General features: G+C 39.3%; 1 long non-coding RNA gene across 3 annotated transcripts in view; it reads left to right on the top strand.

Moving 5' to 3' along the window:
- LOC144017998 (uncharacterized) overlaps window positions 1-11,169 on the top strand; it is a 260,312-nt gene extending 249,143 nt beyond the window's left edge. For 2 of the 3 annotated variants that reach the window (XR_013283315.1, XR_013283317.1), the window contains one exon: window positions 10,959-11,169. This is a non-coding gene — a long non-coding RNA (uncharacterized LOC144017998). Of the gene's footprint in view, window positions 1-9,521; window positions 9,637-10,958 lie in introns of those variants that run through there. The other variant, XR_013283316.1, reaches the window with a different exon arrangement.
- Window positions 11,170-20,257: the final 9,088 nt, after the last annotated feature.

Below are 20,257 nucleotides of genomic sequence, written 5' to 3'. Positions count from 1 at the left end.
TTCACATGGCCACAATGAACCTAAAACGTACAGTATATTATGTAGTTGCTTTGATAACAAAGAGGCCTTAGCATTCAGGGCTAATCAACCTCCTCGGAATATTTTGCAACTGTAAAAATGTTATCCATTTCTAATTGCAGTTCTTCCAGTGACATTTGAGACTTATATTGTCGATTTTATAGTTTTATGAGGTAAACCTTTGCCCCGTTGAAACGTGAGTAGATAGATTTTGTCTCTTCTCAGATCGTCACCATTATCTCTGTCTAATCACCTTTAATCTAAAATAGTGATTTAAGTCATTACAAAGGAATGTCATATTTGGTCCAGCGGCATAAAAAGTAACAACCACGACGAAATTTTTAGGGTTATGGAATTATCTTATTCGGAGACCTCTGACCCGCAAATGTGCATCGCCTCCATCTTTGTGCTGCCACTTTAATTAGCATTATCAAGGCCTTTGTCTGTTTCAATCCTGCAGTCTGTATCTGTCCCTGTTAATGATGTCATTTCAATTGTTACATTGGCTTAGCTGGTGAAATGTCATCTGATTGTGAGCGTGAGCTTGGCCCTTTTTAAACCTACCCGTGGGTGAAACACTGCACGAGCATTAAAACCAGACCCAATTTGCGAAGATGATTTTTAATTAACTTGTTTGGAAAAACATTTAATTACACCGTGAGTGTAATTGAAGACATCTCTGAAGTGTTGAGTGAGCCTTCATGGAATGTGAAGAGGTTGCTGAGAGAATTCAACAACAGACACGTCGACTTCACTGAGCAATCAAGTATGTGCCGCTTAGCAGAAGCTAACACTGTTAGCTAATCTTTGCATCCAATACAGCTCTGCTTACTTTTTGACTTTGGCGCAAAAAAGTGTTTCATAGGGTATAATTGGGCCATCAATTGACTCGCCTAGCCTCGATGCGTCGTCGGGCTCATGCTGTCAATTATAAAGATTTTATTCTCTGAACTACAAGGCTATGTTATCCTACACATAAGTATAATAGTATTTAATTGTTAACCAAGTATCTTTAAAACCTGGCCAATATTCAATTGTCAATGCAAACTTGTTTATTTCACGTATGGTTCAACCAGTGCATTAAACGCTGATGACATGACTTGTCAGTCGTAAAACGAGCGGGTTGAGGCGATACTTTCAGCACAACTTTCCCTGCCAAGACCATAAAAAAAAAAAAAAAACACCTTCCTTTGGAAAGTTGTGTAAGGTGGGCCAAATGTCTCTACCCACTCACACCTGCATCACTGGCAGTAATGGGAGGCCTGCATTCTCACCTTTGCACCCCAGCTGTGTGTTGGAGACAAAGTCAGACTGGAGGGTGAATCCATGTCAATACGAACGAGTACAGGAGACAGCAGCTGTATCCCTGTAGTCATCTCAGTTCCTGGAAAACTATTGGCCTTGAGGCAGAACAGGATAGAATTGTACATTTTAGCTTGTTAGCTTGAGGCAAAAGTGTCAAAACAAAGATACAATGTTTCTTTTGCTTTGTAAAATCTCCAAATGTTATTGTCGCTTGTAGCGTCAGGCAAGTCTAGTCTCCTAAAAACCTTGACCCATTCTATTTTGTGTTGGTAACGGCTTCAATGTAAAGCAAACGGATGTTGAATGGTTAAAGACTGCGACACCACTTGTTAACTCTAGAGTATACAAACCTACAGCTTGTATGGTGAGAGCATTTCCTGCAGAACAATGACTCTACAAGCTTCTCTGACACAGCCAGGGATACGGTGTGTGTTTGTTTTGTGTATGTGTGTTGACAGATTGCTACGGATTATGTATATTTGGAGACAAGTGACAGTTTTACTGCTCATTGTCTGAATCTCATACTTTTTGATAATTATGTTATGGCAAGCTTCACCAGAATGTCATGTTTTCAAAGTGGTTAATTTAGCGGTCTTAAACAATGATTTAAAAATAAATAAAATGTACATAATTTGTTGACGCTTGTTGTACAGATGGAAAACAATAATAATTACATAGATTTTTAAGAAGTCTGATGATTGAGTTGAAAGTAGTGTTGATTAGATTAACCGTGTCCTATTTAGCCCACAAATGTCCCCAAATGATGAAAAGAGTGTAATAGTGAAAGAGTGTAAAGCAGTTAGGCAGTTAGCACTCAGGCTAACTAAGTAGCATGACGATGGAAAGTGAAGAGTGTTTGACGGAAGATGATAGAAAGTGAAAAGAGTGTTTAAACAGGAAGGCAGTTAGCACACAGGCTAGCTAAGCTAGCATGACTCAGAATTTAATGAAAAGTGAAAAGAGACTTTAAACAGGAAGGCAGTTAGCACTCAGGCTAGCGAAGTAGCATGACGATGGAAAGTGAAGAGTGTTTGACGGAAGATGATAGAAAGTGAAAAGAGTGTTTAAACAGGAAGGCAGTTAGCACACAGGCTAGCTAAGCTAGCATGACTCAGAATTTAATGAAAAGTGAAAAGAGTCTTTAAACAGGAAGGCAGTTAGCACTCAGGCTAGCGAAGTAGCATGACGATGGAAAGTGAAGAGTGTTTGACGGAAGATGATAGAAAGTGAAAAGAGTGTTTAAACAGGAAGGCAGTTAGCACACAGGCTAGCTAAGCTAGCATGACTCAGAATTTAATGAAAATTGAAAAGAGTCTTTAAACAGGAAGGCAGTTAGCACTCAGGCTAGCGAAGTAGCATGACGATGGAAAGTGAAGAGTGTTTGACGGAAGATGATAGAAAGTGAAAAGGGTGTTTAAACAGGAAGGCAGTTAGCACACAAGCTAGCTAAGCTAGCATGACTCAGAATTTAATGAAAAGTGAAAAGAGTCTTTAAACAGGAAGGCAGTTAGCACGCAGGCTAGCTAAGTAGCATGACGATGGAAAGTGAAGAGTGTTTGACGGAAGATGATAGAAAGTGAAAAGAGTGTTTAAACAGGAAGGCAGTTAGCACACAGGCTAGCTAAGTTAGCATGACTCAGAATATAATGAAAAGTGAAAAGTCTTTAAGCAGGAAGGCAGTTAGCACGCAGGTTAGCTAAGTTAGCATGACTCAGAAGATAATGGAAAGTGAAAAGGATATAAAGCAGAAAGGCAATTAGCGCACAGGCGAGCTCAGTTAGCATAGCTTCAACCTTGTTCACATTTGCTGAAACTATTGACTGCTTTGATGTTTACATGCTTATTTTTTATATATTTATCAACAAAAACCCCACTAAAGTTTAGTTAGTTACATTGTTTCATGTGGTGTGAAGATGACAAAGACAAGGACAATTGTTGACAATGAATGCAGACCTAAAGAGTTTTATTTGGGACTCAATCTTGACTGCGTCTCTGTTTTTGAATGATCAGCAGAATGGACATAAGCGTTGTAAAATTAACCATTTTTGGCACTGTGGTAAAACTTAATACCATATATTCATGCACGCAAAATTGCTAAATAAGAGGGCAAACAACTAAATAACAAATGGATGTCACCTGCTGACAAGCCTTGAGAATCCCATTCTTTCTCCACACACATCACATGTTTTGCAATGCGTTTACGATTCAATTGGCTAATAAATGCTCATCATCCAAATTATGATCTGTGACTCCAGACCTGTGGCATCAGAGTTCACATGGACAATGATACCCAGTAGTCGGAGCACATCCTTGGACCCGTCTGACATTCCAGCCAGCAATTACAGCACTGTGGGTCAATCCAGACCAATACACCTCCTCACAAAGACAATAAGCACCATTGTTTGCATACAAGAGAAACGCTCTACATTGTTGTTCTGCTCCAGTCTTGATAACAAACTTAAACTGGATCATTAGAACAATTGTCAGTCTTTGCACACTCTCACGTTAGTGTAAATGCATTGGCGATAGGTCAGGCGGTACGTTTGTTTTCTGGAATAAATATGTTTTAAATAAGTAATAAATATTTTTTTGGGCATTTTCCACTGCCCACCTTTCCTGACCTGATAACTTCAACTTTAATAACAGTCCCTTCATATTCTATTTTTTCAAGTCTGTTTTAAAAAGATTAAAAACATTTCAACATTTGTAGCATCTACTGTGTATCAGTATATCAATATGTAATGGAAATAGCATCATTCTTTATAAATGCTTGGAAAACGCTCCATCCAGAAGTAGATTTAAGTTTACATAATATTTTCTCATCCAGCGACAATAACATAAAGTATAATACAGTCACAGACACTTCAATAAGTACACCTGCAGAATGTAAAGTTACGTTGGAATGATTGCATGTAAAGAGCTTCCACTTTTCGTTAACTGTAGTAAGTCAAATGTAGTAAAGATGGCAGATCATGAACTCCTTGTTAGTTCTTACGGTGGCAAATGACGAAAAAATAAGGTGACATTTTTAAAATATTGAGGCTGAAAGTTTTAAACCAATGTTTGTCAATGTGAATGTCTGAAATGCTTTGGCAAGTGATTGGCCACAAATGTTAAAAATACAATAAAGCAAACATGTCCCCACCTTTTCAGTTGCATGACATGGCATGTTGTACTACACCGATGGAATAAGTTGGTTTTTTTTTTACATTTTTTTCCCTACTTGTGCCGCTATTTGAGCCGTCTGCGGCAAAGGTTGCTCACCACTGCTGCTGCTGTTCAGCAACCATGTCTTGTGCAATTTTCCCTCAAAAGAATATTCGTCCACCATCTGTCTCCTGCTCCCACTCCATACCGATTTGAAGCCAAGACATAGGGCAACTCACTTTCTTTGAATGTAGAATACCAGATGAGTCTTTTTTTTTAATGTATTATTTTATTTTTTTTACCACCACCCTCTCCCAAACCAATATGAAATAAAAACTATAAATCTAAAAATAATTACAGCATACATTGAACTCTTTTGTCATCACCAAGAACTCTGGCTGGTTAGTTTGGATGACAGGTATGTGTTTCCTGTGTGCGTTCCTTTCAAGGCTGGAACTGGCTGTTAGGAGCATTATCCCAGACTGGAATTATTACAAGGATGCCAGGTAGTCACACAAGTCAGTGCATAAGCATCCTTTAACTCATTTGCTCCCAATAACATATAAATACGTTTTTTTAATGTTCTAAGTGTCCCAAAGACGTATTTATACGTTTTTTGTTTTGTTTTGTTTTTTATGCTAGACAGAGCATACAGAAGGCTTTGATGCAGCCTCTCAACTGCAAAGAACGGTTGCAGAAATGGTAGTTATTACACAAACGGCCAGTAGGTGGCAGCAGAGCAAAGGAGATCAACCAGGGCCATCTAAAAAAAAAAAGCTAAATTACTTACAATTTTAAACAGATTTGTGAAAACTGATGAAACTTAGCTCTCTTCTAATTCTAATTGCTGCGAAACAGAAACAGATAGAAACATACTTTTTTTTCTGATGAAAGAAGAGACTTTAATCTTTCTTTTGATAGGTTCCATGCTTTTATAGCAAAAGAACACAATCTTCTGTGGGCCTTGCAAAATCAGTCAAAATCCAGTAAAAGAGCTGGGATCGAACGGGACTGCTTCTGTGAAAATGGCTGGGAGTGAATGAGTTAATTGGGTTTCATGATTAAAGGTTCTATATCACACCAGGAAGAAGGGGCAGTGCAAGTGTCTCTGCTCGTTATTTTCCCCCACAAGACAAAATGAGAAAAGTTTCCTGAATACGGGTTTGTATTATGATGTAATTCCTATGTGTGAATGTGCTCAAGTACGCGAGTGTGGCTCAGCGGGGGACATGGAAGGCCAAAGCGCAACGCGATAGAACTGTCCCAGTATGAGTACGCCCTTAGTCTAAAGTTTAAAATGGTCCATTATTGATATATATATAAAAAAAAACATTTATTTCTATAGGCCATGCACTTTAGGTAAATAGAGCTCTAAAAGTTGATTTATTTGTGATATTATCTTAACCTGTATGAGTAATAAATACAAAAGACACGGGATGCTTTTACCTCAATATGCATTTTATTCTCCAATATACAACCCGATGTAAAATGTTGCAGCAAATGCTAGTAATAAAAATAACGTGCACGTTGAGCTACAGTGTTGCAAGTCAGAGCAAGACATAAGTCAAAGAAAGTTGTTTTATTTTACGACCGTGATTGGCGATGTTGTTGTAGCGCGAATGCAAAGAGCTAACATGCTGCCTTCCGTCTTTCGGCAGACTCGCACACGTCCCGGTTGACGCGACGTCGTTGTATCGTGCTGTGGGAGCTGTCAGTTGGTCTGTGGCTTTTTCCACTTTTGTTTGCTCAGGCACGGGGGCCCATGTTTGGCGTTGTTTGTGCGGTTGATTTTTTTTTTTTTGAGAATTCTGACCAGTTTTACCAAACGACTGCTTTCCAAACCACCAATCAGAAGCTTAGACTTGTCAAGAGCTTGGATTCGCACGCGAGCAAACACAACATGATCAGGGATCAATTGCCTGACGAGAAAACAGAGAAGGATCTATTTGTCTGGATTGGACAATGATCGATGTTTTCATTTCAAAAGTCGTATCGGTGAGGTATGTTGATATGTGAATAAGCTAAGCAAACAACCAAAGGTCAGTCATCCTCCGGTATATTGATTATTTGATTGTGATGGTGAATTGTTTTTGTTTCATGAAAAAAACAAAAAAACAAAAAAACATTGTCACAGTTGTTGGTCTTTTTGTTTGTTCATGAAAGAATGGGAGCTGCCATGAAGATTATTTGGTGTGGATGGTTTCTATGATGCCTTTGTGACTTAATCAGCATTTTTTTTTTCCTGATCCTCACCAATGTTTGATAGCTTATGCACTACTCCTCCACAACAGTCAGTGGAAATTGCTTTTACATTTTTTTGCACCATTCTGCTAACTGGATCCGTCTTAAGTTATTTCTCTTTTTCTTTGTCAAAAAAGTAATACGACTAATCTTGTGTTGGCTCGAATCTTTTGCACATTATACTTTAAAAAGTGATGTCAAATGGGATTGCCAAAACTGCAGTTTAACCTTGAGACAGTGGTAACCCCCCGACGCAGTTAAACTGGACCATGAAGTTTGTTTAGCAGGAAGCTGGTAACCGGTTTCTGCGGTTTTATAGTCATGGTATCAAAACAAGTCATCTTTTCAATTAGCACTATGAGCTGTTTTGCCCTTGATTGTAAAAGTCAGATATTTAGCTCATTCACTGCCATTGACGGAAAAAGACGTCAATGTCAAATTTATTGCTGGCCTGGCAGTGAATGTGTTAAGGAGTTTTTTTTTGTTTTTTTTTGTTAACCCAGCTTGGTAGAGGAAAATGCCAAACGTGGTTAAGGTAAGTGGCTTCCTAAAGGAGGCAATACTTCCAATACAATAGCACATTTACAAGAGCACTACCTATCACTCATCGACAAATTGATTAGTATGTTGATATAATGCTGTCTTGAAATAAACGTTTGCAACTAGGTATGAGACTTAGCAAGTCGATATATTGTGACATAACTACTATATAGACTTGTACGGTACCGACGGATTCTCAGTCCATCACTATCCGGGTTTACGTGGAGCCAAGTATTCCGATTAGAATGAATCCGAACGTCCAAATGAAATGAAAATGCTCCATATCGGAATGAAAATGCTGAATCCAAATGGAATTTCATTCGGAATCACAAGCGTGGTATATTCCTTTCGTCAGTCCGAACGAGCGTAAACACGTCAATCGGAATGGCGAGGCTGCGTCCGGTATACGCATGCTCTGTCTTGTCGTAAATGTGTTGTGACGTCGGTCTTTCCGTACGTAAAAAAAATGGCGGCGTCTTGCCAAGAGCTTCTCTGTGACAGGAGAACTTGTTTTAAAGTACTTGGAACGTGTTATTATCAAGATGTTGCTTCAATAAAAGTATTAAAACTATCACAACTACTGTGCTAAATGTTGAATCAACTCCATCTCGATAAATCACGTGATCGATGTTGACAGCTGCCGCGGGGGCTGATCTGATTAAAGGAGCGGAATGGATCACGTCACATGTAAACAGGTGACCACAGATCTTCATTCGGAATGATTTTAATCGGAATAACTAAAAAGGCTACTGACGAATGATGGACTGACAGAATGCCCACCTTTTGTCTGTCGGTCCTAAAATAGTGGCGACGAATTGATGGCGGAAGGATTGGTTCGGCTTGAAAAATGGCGGACTGACGATGACGGAAGGATGTTGATGAATGACGGAATTTTATAAATTGCCCACCTCTGCTTATTTCTGCTCTGACGTTACTTTTAACTCAACTCAACTCAACTTTATTTATAAAGCGCTTTAAGAACAGGCGTTGCTGTATACAAAGTGCTGTACATAAACATCACTTTTAAAGTGAAAATCTGTCCCATGGCTACTTACAGTCAAATGTAGCAAACTAATCATTTGTCTGACAGAGCAGCGTGGGCAGGAAAGGTACTTTAATGAGAGGTCAAAGGTCACTTGAGGCCAAGAACCTACCGTGCGGATGACGTGACATGTTAAACACGCAGCCCAGGGGGAAAAGTGGACATTATGGTGTTTGACAAGAACAACAACAATGGCCTCATTAGAACAAGCAAGCCACAATAGGCCAACTAAATCTCCTCTAATCAAAGAAAGGATTTCTTTACTTCGTTGACATGAACTTATTTTCAATATTTATTCCTTTCCTTATTCCAGTTTGTGCAGTTCTCTGAACAGCCAACGAGGATTTACCGTCTGCGGTGTAATTTGGAGGAAACGGCCTCATCAGGGGGGAAAGACAATTAGTCCTTCAGCAAACAGCACGGATCAGTTGCTTTAATTAAACACCCTCCCCCTTCATTGCCTCGTCCCCGCCGCTGCTTGCCCTTTCTTTCATCTGTTTTTCCTTCTTGTTTCTTTATCAACGTTGAGTATGTGTTTTGTTTTGTTTTTTCGACGGACAGATGACATCCGAATAATTTGTTGTGGGGGGCTCGGTGAGCCTCTAACCAGTGGATTAGATGGATATCAGTCAGTGGGATAGTTTGTAGAGTTAGCGCTAACAGGATTTACCATCTACTGAGTATATCAAAGGCAGAGTCCTGTGCTAAGCACTAAGCACTTAACCAAATTAAAAAGTGACCCACAGGTGGGCTCGCTGCACTTTTTTTGTGCCGACGGGCCATGACGCTAATTGCTTTCTAACTCTGTTACCAGTGCCATCAAATTACACTTGTCAATTAGAGTGAAGAGGAGTGTATGGAGGGTCTGAGAGCTTATCCCGCTGCCGTGCGTTTTACTTTTGTCTTTATTGCACACTGGGCATTGAGTCAGAGACTTGCAAAACCGGACTCTCTCTCTAAGGTTTACCATGAACTTAAATTCCTTACTTAATTCAACAATATTAAATTAAAGCATGCGATTATAAGGACCGAACCAGAACAGCTCTCCACTGTGCGGATTTCTAGCAGATGAATTCTAAAACAGGTCATGGATTGTCAATGCAAGAGGTTGCAAAAGAAAATATTTAAAGGTACAGGGTAAATCTGCATTGGCTGTGGGCCTGTGCAAATAAAATTAATTTCTTCACGAGAAAAAAAAAAAAAAAAACTTTTTTTTTTTTTTTTTCAGCGTATGCATAAGCTCGGAGGAGTGTTGTGACCTGTGTAGATGGATGGCAGCGCAACACCCCTTCATGATTCTTTACTGGAAGCGTAGGGAGTACCTTTCCAGCAAGAGTCACCACATAATGGGGGATTTGAGAAGAAAGAATACAACTGACAGACAACACAGCTGTAGAAGAAGACGAACGAGGCAAGTGGCCCCGTCAGGGTGGCAATTCCACCTGTAAACTACCGCCTGCAGGTAGTATCAGGGAGAGGCGATGCGTTCGATGCCGAGTATATCATAGAAGGAGGGAGAAATCGCATTGGCAAGCAGTCAAAACTTTTGTGGTGTTTTCAATTGCGTTCTTGGACAGGCTCATTTTAAAAAAAAATTTTTTTTTGCTTCAGGGGACTGCAGTTTTGCTCCGTGGTGTTCTCTCGTAAACAAAAGGATCCTGTCAGATGGTTTGCCATCCACCTCACATGGAGGAGCCAAAATATATTGTTCTTTCTACAATTTTCTACTCACCCTGATTTTTGTATGATTTATTTATCAATTTATTTATTTAACTCTTTGACTGCCAAAAATGTTTAACAACGATTAGTAAAATCACGATGTATGCCACCATTAATGTTTTTTTGTTTTTGTTTTGTTTTTTTATCAATAGGCAGTTCACCGCCTAAGTGCAGCACGTGCTGCCTGGTCAATGAGTTACGGAATCAAAAGCACTCACTATCTATGGTCACCAGATGGTAGCAGCTTATCTGTCTTAAATGGGCTCATTTGCGTATGAAATTACAATGAAACATGATGAAAGCTGATGAAATTGAAAATGGATGGATGAATACACAACGAATAATTCCAATTAAGAATAGAACACATCATGTGTATTGTTGCATTTTAACTTAAATCAGTGGTGGGCAAACTCAGTCCTCGGGGGGCCTTAGTCCTGCATGTTTTGGATGTTTCCCTGCTCTGATGCAGCTGATTCCAATCAACAGCATCGTTATCAGGCAGTTATTATGCAGAGCTTGCTGATGAGTTGATCATATATCAGCTGTGTTGGAGAAGGGAAACATCCAAAACCTGCAGGACTCCGGCCCTGGTGGACCGAGTTTGCCCACCCCTGACTTAAATGTGCAGTGCAATTAAATGGAATAGCGGCTAATTTGCGTGCATAAAAAATACATTAAAGTACCTATAATTAAGATGAAATAATTACAATAAAATAATAACAAGAATTGGGTGATAGCTAATGAAGAAAGTGGCTGTATTAACATGATGGATGGATTTACATTGCACATACATTTAGCTTCTTTTGACTCGACAGGTCTAGCAACAAGGAGGGAAGGCAAAAACAATCAGGATTTATGTTGGTGTTTTTGCTCATGATCCATTGTCACAGTTCATGTCCAGGTGCAGTATGTGGATGTACTCACTGTCTGCACCTCTTTCTTGCAGAGGCAAGTCCGAGTCTGGGACTGCTGCCAAGATGGGACGTTGCCACTTTTAACCATTTGTGTTGTGGAGCGAAGAGTAGTCAATAACTCTTAAAATTGCATGTGCTCAGGAGAAACTGAGTAAGGGAAGGGTTGAGTTATTTGTGCATTAAATGATTGCTTCATTTTGAGAAGGAAAAAAAAAGAAGACATTTTGCATTGCTAAAATACACATTCTACAGTAATTGTTTTTAGTTTTTATTTTAACAGTTTTAAGTTAGTGTTTTTGTTTTAACAAATGTTACACAGAGGAAACTGATAATTTGGACATTTTTTTTTTAACAAGGCCATTAGAAGCTGAACTATAATAAATAAAAAAAAAAAAAAAAACTGAACTATTAAATATGAATGTGACAAAGTAAGGGAAGGGTTGAGTTATTTTTGCATTAAATGATTGCTTCATTTTGAGAAGAAAAAAAAGAGAAGACATTTTGCATTGCTACACATTCTACAGTAATTGTTTTTCTTTAAATTTTTATTTTACAGTCTGGGACGAACAAATGTTACACAGAGGAAACTGATCATTTGGACATTTTTTTTTTTTAACAAAGCCATTAGAAGCTGAACTATAATAAAAAAAAAAAACTTAAAAAAAACTGAACTATTAAATATGAATGTGACTAAGTAAGGGAAGGGTTGAGTTATTTTTGCATTAAATGATTGCTTCATTTTGAGAAGAAAAAAAAGAGAAGACATTTTGCATTGCTAAAATACACATTCTACAGTAATTGTTTTTCTTTATTTTTTTATTTTACAGTCTGGGACGAACAAATGTTACACAGAGGAAACTGATAATTTGGACTTTTTTTTTTTTAACAAGGCCATTAGAAGCTGAACTATAATAAAAAAAAAAAATTAAAAAAAAAACTGAACTATTAAATATGAATGTGACTTAGTACAGCATTTTGATTCCCACCCCAAAGCTACTTCAATCCAACAACTCAATGTAAAAGCTACCAGACTTTAGACAATGACATGCCGATTAACGTTTGCAAAAGTCCGATATCGTTACCCAGATATGACTTAGCACCTTGCGTGCCTCCTGCTCGGTCGAGCGTCGCGTGTAACCCACCCGGAGAGGCGTGTGTCTAATTGAAGAAGACTCGATGTTTGTCTTCACAATTTGGGCCCGAGCCAAATGCTTCGCATCAGGGGGGGCCGGGTCCCTCCAGGCCATGGAGGCTTGTAAAATTACCTCCCCGTGCTAGCGCGCATCTTCGCTCACTTTTCAGCCCCCCCAACTACCTCCTCTCGTTTCTCTTTCTCCACACGAGGCCAATTTGTTGTGGCATGCGTGCGTCTCAGGGTCCAGATCTTGTTACGCAAATTTGGCTTTGCCTTGAGGATTTTGAACCCGGTCCAGACCTGATGGACGAGGTTGCTGGCGTCTCCGAGGAGTGCCAAGACCGAGATGACATTGATCTGGGCTGTTATGTTTGATGGGATTTAATATGGTACAGTGTACACACGAGTCTAATTTGTGGTCTAGAATGTAACAAATTACTCAGTCTATACCATGTGAAGAACACTAGATCCTTCTTTATGACATAAATATGTATTAAATACAAACATGTTGATAGTTGTGCATACAATTCCGTTTAACTGACAATCCAAATTTCTTGTGATCCAAGCTGTCAGTACATCTTCCATTAAAATTAGCTGTATATATGACAGTCTCATAGTGGTCTTAGCCACACAGTCAGACTAATCCCACCAAGACCACAGAAGTAGGATTAGCTAAGCGAATACTCATCCTTTCCTGGATGGAATCCTGTTGCCATCTTTGCAACGGGAAGTGGTGGCCAATGTTTGTTTTTTGTTTTTTTTGTTTTTTTTTGTGCTTAGGAGGAAGAGGGGCTGTTGCGGTTTGCACAGTTCTGTTTTTATCTCCCCTTCTGTTGTTTTAGGGATTTGGTCGGTTGATGAGGCTGAGCTATAGGGTCCGAGTGATGGGCAAGAGATGCCCGGTCGTGATAACCAGATCAAGTCTGAGGTCAAACTAGATGGGATCACATTTGTCGTCGTTCAGTAGCTGATGCTGTGAACATTACTTTGGTTTGATTTGATCTTTCTGGCAATGGTGTAAGCTAAATGTGTTATGTTTTTTTCCCCTCGGTATACAGTACATAGGTCCGCGCAAGCTTGTAACAAGACATTATACTACATTTTAGTGTTTTTATTAAAACGTAAAAAAAACAAAACGTATTTTCACGTTATTGGGAGCAAATGAGTTAATATTCCACAAACACAATATTAATCAGAATACCTTGTTTAGACTAATGAGAGAGCATAAAACACCTCGTAAAGAAAATAATTGACTTGTCCCCTTTAAGTGTCCCAAAGACGTATTTATACGTTTTTTGTTTTTTTGTTTTTTGTATGCTAAAGCATTCAGAAGGCTTTGATGCAGCCTCTCAACTGCAAAGAATTGTTGCAGAAATTGTAGTTATTACACAAACGGCCAGCAGGTGGCAGCAGAGCAAAGGAGATCAACCAGGGCCATGTAGATAAAAAATCTAAATTACTTACAATTTTAAATAGATTTGTGAAAGCTGATGAAACTTAGCTCTCTTCTAATGCTAATTGCTGCAAAACGGAAACACACTTTTTTTTTTTCCTGATGAAAGAAGAGACTTTAATCTTTCTTTTGATAGGTCCCATGCTTTTATAGCAATTGAACACAACATTCTGTGGGCCTTGCAAAATCAGTCAAAATCCAGTAAAACAGCCGGGAGAGAACGGGATTGCTTCTGTGAAAATGGCTGGGAGTGAATGAGTTAATACATTGTTCTGATGAAGAACAGCCAAGACCAGTTTGGTCTAAAGTATTTCACATAGGAGTGTAAAGTTCTACTATCTGGATTGAGTCTGCATTTGAACTCATGCACCTTCAAAACTAAGTTCTGCTCATTCTATTTTCATCTTAGAATACCTTTGGAAGATTCCCATTACAGTTATTCAGGTTGAGTTAAAGGGGTCGCAGTCGACCTGTTGTGGTGGGCAACTCGGTTCATTTTATGGGTTTGGGATACTCTGGGTCACTCACTAGCGTGTTAGCATGAGTCACTTGAGCCAGTGACATTGCCCCTAACTCATCTTACATTTGACACATGACAGGAGCAAGTCTTAAAATGTACACAGTTCCCTACTTTTGGTACTGCGTCATCATCATCTAGTCACTTTAGAGTCCTGCACGATAAATGTGATTGTAAAAATCCATTTGCAGTTATTAAAGGTACTACTAGGGTAATAATTCGACCCTGGACCAGATTAATTTGATATCCATCGTGTCTTAGGGGATGCACAGCAAAGATGCCCACTGTTCAGTTCATTTGACAAAACAATAAGTGTTAAAACAGCATAATGCATTTTTTTTAATCTAAATTTTCAAATAACTCATTCACTCGCCGCCATTTTCACAGAAGCAGTCCCGTTCGCTCCTGGCTGTTTTACTGGATTTTGACTGATTTTGCAAGGCCCACAGAATATTGTATTTTATAGCTATAAAAGCATGGAACCTATCAAAAGAAAGATTAAAGTCACTTCTTTCATCAGGAAAAAAAAAGTATGTTTCTATCTGTTTCCGTTTTGCAGCAATTAGCATTAGAAGAGAGCTAAGTTTCATCAGTTTTCACAAATCAATTTAAAATTGTAAGTAATTGAGCTATTTTTCTACATGGCCCTCGTTGATCTCCTTTGCTCTGCTGCCACCTGCTGGCCATTTGCGTAATAACTACCATTTCTGCAACCGTTCTTTGCAGTTGAGAGGCTGCATCAAAGCCTTCTGTAGCATAAAACAAACGTATAAATATGTCTTTGGGACACTTAGAACATAAAAAAAAAAAACGTATTTATACGTTATTGGGAGTAAATGAGTTAATTGCAATGCAGAATTTTTCCAAACATTTTATGAATCACTTCATCATGCTACATGCCACCACCTCAACTGCAAACATTCACATATTTGTGAAACTAAGTACAGTCTCAATTCTTCTCCTACATAGCAGTGGGCAGTGAGGCTGAGAACAGAGGGCAGAGAGAAAAAAAAAAAAACTCTTTCGAAAGTAAACAGCCACAGAATTGAAGAAACAAGGAAGAGGGAGGCATCTGAAACATGTGGGAATGATGCAGACGTCACATTGAATGGACAAAAGGGCAATTGTGATGGCTGCAAACTGAAATGTTTGAGAAAGCTTACATGACTGACCCGGGCCATTTTCTCACAGACTTTAGGTGAAGCATTGTGAGGCTATTTCCATGACAGCTGTCTCTGTGTGCATGCATAGTGGGAAGACATGTCGAAAAAAAAAATGGGTGTGTAATATTTATAACTTGCGTCTCCAGCGTTATGAATTCTCAGTCATAAAAGTTTTCACGTGATGGGCCTTGTGTCCCCCATTTTTTTTTCACCACTCGCACCCATTTACTAATCTAAAGTTATGCACCACTCCATGTATTAAAGTTGCGAAAGTCTCATGAAAATGTTACATACTGTATTGTATGCAGTATGCTCTTAACAATTTTATCACAGTAGACTGTAATGCTATTAAAACACTGTCTGCCAAGCAGAGGATTTAAAGAGAGCTGTATATATATCTGCCAGATTCTTATACATCTCCTTTTCCATTAACATGAGACCGAGAGCAGCATGCGTCACAGACAGACATAAATCTTCTGATTCTCTTCACACCCCCCCCCCCCCCCCCCCCCCTCCCTGGCCCCATTCACAGTCGCCTCTGAGGGAACGGCAACAGAAGCCTTTACTTAACACCACACTATATTAAGACACTATCCACAATCAACATGTTTGAATTTAGCCACATTCAATTTAGTATACGGAAATCATACATGAAACAAATCTGTGGCTCACGAGAAAGTCGTCCTTCACTTTAGGGCTCGATCACAAGACGAAGCAAAACATTTATTAGTCTCTCATCCCCTTGTAGAAGGGTTTAAAAAAAAAAAGCAGTGATGGATGGCTTGGTTGTTTCTCCCGTGGCATTGTGGATCGAGAGACATGGAACAAATTTGACTAGACGAGAAACAAAGAGAGTTGCACAGTGGTAACAGAAGTAATAATCCGACAAACACACACACACACACTTCTCAGACCGCTACTATAGACGGTGAAGCGATCTGATTGGTTGTGACTAAGTAAAGGATTAAAGATTGACATCACAAAACTCCTGACATCACATAGCTGTCACATACCTTAAAACTAGTTGAAACTAGATGCTGTTACTGTTTTAACTTCCTTTAAGAAGTATTGTATTATAATGCATGTTAAGTAGTTATTCCAATTGTGTATTTTGATGTATATTGATAGATATTGTGTAAATAGATGTACATATTAAGTTTGTCTTATCTTAACTACATTACCCATGATTCTTAGTTCCGTAAGGAAGAGCTACTAGTAGTTCCGGTTTTGACAGTAGACGCGCCGCCCCTTCGCATGAGACGTACACCTGCTGCTAAGGTATAGTGCTAACGATTATCCGACAAGAAAGGAAGACAGAATGCGCATGTAAAAACAAGACTTGACAATAAAGGACGATCAACAACAAAGCTAAGAGCCTCTCCTTGCCGTTGAGACGACTAAAGTGTGGAATTTACTACAGTTACATCAATTCCAAACAGGCACTTGACCTCAGTTCAAATGACCAGGTAAAGGATCAAAGATTCTTGACATCACATAGCTCCTGACATCACATAGCTTAAAACCAGTTGAAACTAGATGCTGTTCCATCAATTCAAAACAGACACTTGTTACATCAGTACATAGCAAACACTGGACCTCACGGTCATGAACCCAAACGTAACAGGTCATGAACTCATGACATGACACTATATTTTTCAACAAGCAAGGAAGACTGACGGTCATTTAACTCATTCATTGCCATTGACGGAAAAAGACGTCAAATGATGCATTTTTTTTATCTGGTCTGGCAATGAATGTGTTAATAAATAACTAAAAAAAAAAAAAATCAAAGTGGCCTTTGCAGCTTTCTATTTTTCTGTGTGTGGCCCTCAGAGGAAAAAGTTTGGACACCCCTGCTGTACATTATATCAACAATTTGCTTCATTGATTTTTACCATGTTTAACTCATTCACTGCCATTGACGAAAAAAGACGTCAAATGATGCATTTTTTTTTCTGGTCTGGCAATGAATGTGTTAAGGCATGATGCAAAAAGTTGCCATGAAATTCAGCTGCTATGAAGAATCTGATGGCTGGATTATCATACTACAATACATGTATCCAACTTTTTCAATCATTTATAATTGTCCTGTCTTACATTGCCCTACAAATGCAAACACGCACATACACATTACTTGACCATTAAGTGTATTCTCATTAGTGGTCCTGATTGCGGGTGATTTCACACAATCCATCCGACGGCTATCTACAGTGACCGGAGGTGGACGGAAGCAGGAGAGCACCAGCCAGTCAATTAGATAGCATTTTACAGAGGCTTCTGCTGAGGGGGTCACATTTGGACACTTTTGCCTCCCATTGCAGATTTGTTCCCTCCCACAGGCACAAATCCTTCACTCACAAACACCTACACTTCAACAATAATCTGTACTGTGGCAGAAAACACTCTGTGTGTGAGGTCAGAGAAGTACAGTAGGAGTCATTTGAAAATGTACCCTGTAGATTTTGACAAGTGTGACATATTAACATCAGAAAGTGTGCAGTGGATTTAACAAAGAAACAAAGCAGTGTCGGGTCATGGCCAGGTGTGGAACCGTTCACAAAATCCACAGTTCGGTTCGTATCTCCGTATTGTGCCTTTATATTCATCTCATGCACACAGTTCTCAACTTTTTGGCTCTACCCACTATCATAGCGGCTTTGAAATGAAACGAACAAGATTTTCAGCTTTAATTTGAGGGTGTTTACATCCAAATCAAGGTCAACAGTCTAGAAATTATGATGGTTTTTGCATATGTTTCCCGTTTATTAACGACGGAGGCCGGCTAGCTGCGATGTAGCATTACTTAGCTACAAGGCAAAGCACGGTCCGCTGCAATATGATCGGCTCCCGTGTTGCTGACAGGATATGATGCCATCTTGGCTTCGTGCTCCTGACGGGAATAAATATGAGTTGTCCTAACTGAAACTGTTGAACTGAATGGATTGGACTTTTTATTTATTTATTTATTTATTTTTTAAACCCTAGTCTTGACAGTAGGCTACTTGTGAAGAAGCAAAAAGTGTCTTTGATTTGTGTGTTTTTTTTCTCTCTCTAGGTATCTGTAATTGAAATTGAAATTGTAATTGAAAAAGTTTATCAATTGCCATTTTGAGATTTGTCGAGTAGAAACGACATGACTATATCAACCACTCAACAGACGCGGTGACGTGTCTGTCTACAACTCTACGCCTTCACAACTGTACCAATGCGTTCCATTGTCAACTTTTACAACTGAAAGGCAACATTTTAATGGTAGCAATCTTGCACTGTGGTGTCCTGTCTAGCAGTAGCACTTTTTCTTTACAGCCTGTACCAAGCAGCCTGTACAATGTCCATTGTACAGTACTGTCTGCTAGTGCGATGCCGTTTTATGCTTCTACAAGTACTAACTGACTGGACTGACCCTTAATTAATGTACAGCAACTTTCAGTTGTCAAATATGTTGTTATTATGTACCGTATTTTCCGCACTATAAGGCGCACCTTCAATGAATGACATATTTTAAAACTTTTTCCATATATAAGGTGCACCGCATAATAAGGCGCACCTTCAATGGATGACATATTTTAAAACTTTTTCCATATAAAGTTGCTAAAGTACAGGCTGGGGTTACGTTATGCATCCATTAGATGGTGCTGCGCTAAAGGGAACGTCAACAAAACAGTCAGATAGGTCAGTCAAACTTTATTAATAGATTACAAACCAGCTTTATGACAACTCCATTCACTCCCAAAATGATTAAACAGCTTCTTGAGGTAAAGTATTAGTATTAGCTAGCGATCCAAGATGGCGGGATGTTCTGCGCATGCTCGTTACCGATCGTGCAGGGCCACCGATAGCGTCTTGACAACGAGATCTGTGGCGGCTCAGTATTGATCCATATATAAGGCGCACTGGATTATAAGGTGCATGGTCAGCTTTTGAAAAAAATCAAGGCTTTTAGGTGCGCCTTATAGTGCGGAAAATACGGTAAATACAGATTTGAAAGAACATTTTGCCAAATAATTCTTCCGAACCATTTCTATAGTCTCATTATATGACTCTTTGGAAATATGCTGCTCCATTTAAACCTGACTAAGGTTAGATAGTGTTTGTACTCTTTGGAGGCTTATCAATTTCAAGCTTGTGATTTGGTCCATTTCCTACCTGGCCTCATCACATAAACATATTCAATATACTACATATTATAAAACAATTTTCAAGACTTGTAGGTGGTAAAAACGATCACGGTCTTGGAAATACAGACAATAAAATCAATTGCGCGTAGAAGCCAGGTCCCAACTTATATGAGGTGTGAACGGAAAAAAGACAGCCTAGTAGTAATGCAGTTAACAAGTAGGGGGGGAAAAGTGCAACTGATTCCAGCTTAGCCCAACGTGACACCGGACTTACACATTATTCTATGTCGGGACTGTACAGTACAAAAGTCTTGAGACACAGCCAGTACCCGTCATCAAACATTTTAACGCCCGTGAATTAAGAACCACGGCACATCTGGCAGTAACCAAACTAGTTAGGTGTTTCTGCCAAAGGAATGGAATAGAAGGAAGGAGTTCAAATGGAGCAGAAAGGTCTGGACTTTCAGATGGATGTAAGGAACAACACAATGCAATGACAAAGTCACACTCAGGCTGATGGTTGAAAAGTATTCTATCTCAAAACTGAGAAAATAATAATTGATTGTCAAGACAAGCATCTGGGCAGATGCACTGTAGAGTGCCAACATGCTGAATAATTGACTTTGTGGAGATCAAGAGACAGAGAACGTCACTGCGAAGCTGAGGTCAAGAAACCGCCAAACCGCGATGTCTCTTGAGGAAAATGTCTTCGCCGTCCTCTGAGTGCCCATTAACAGTCTATTCCCATTGAAACCGCACATTGCACCATGCTCGCACAGTGTGGTAAGCGTGGCTGGAGCCTACGCTCGCCTTCACTCGTCAGATTTTCAGGCTGAGATTTTATCAGAATTGGGAGATTAAGCAGTTACATGGAATCGAGACACAAAAGAAAGCTATTACTCGTTCACTCCCAGCCATTTTCACAGAAGCGATCCCGTTCGCTCC

The sequence above is a fragment of the Festucalex cinctus genome, chromosome 4 (assembly GCF_051991245.1).
Source record: "Festucalex cinctus isolate MCC-2025b chromosome 4, RoL_Fcin_1.0, whole genome shotgun sequence".
Taxonomy (NCBI): domain Eukaryota; kingdom Metazoa; phylum Chordata; class Actinopteri; order Syngnathiformes; family Syngnathidae; genus Festucalex; species Festucalex cinctus.
This window is presented reverse-complemented; position numbering and strand designations above follow the sequence as displayed.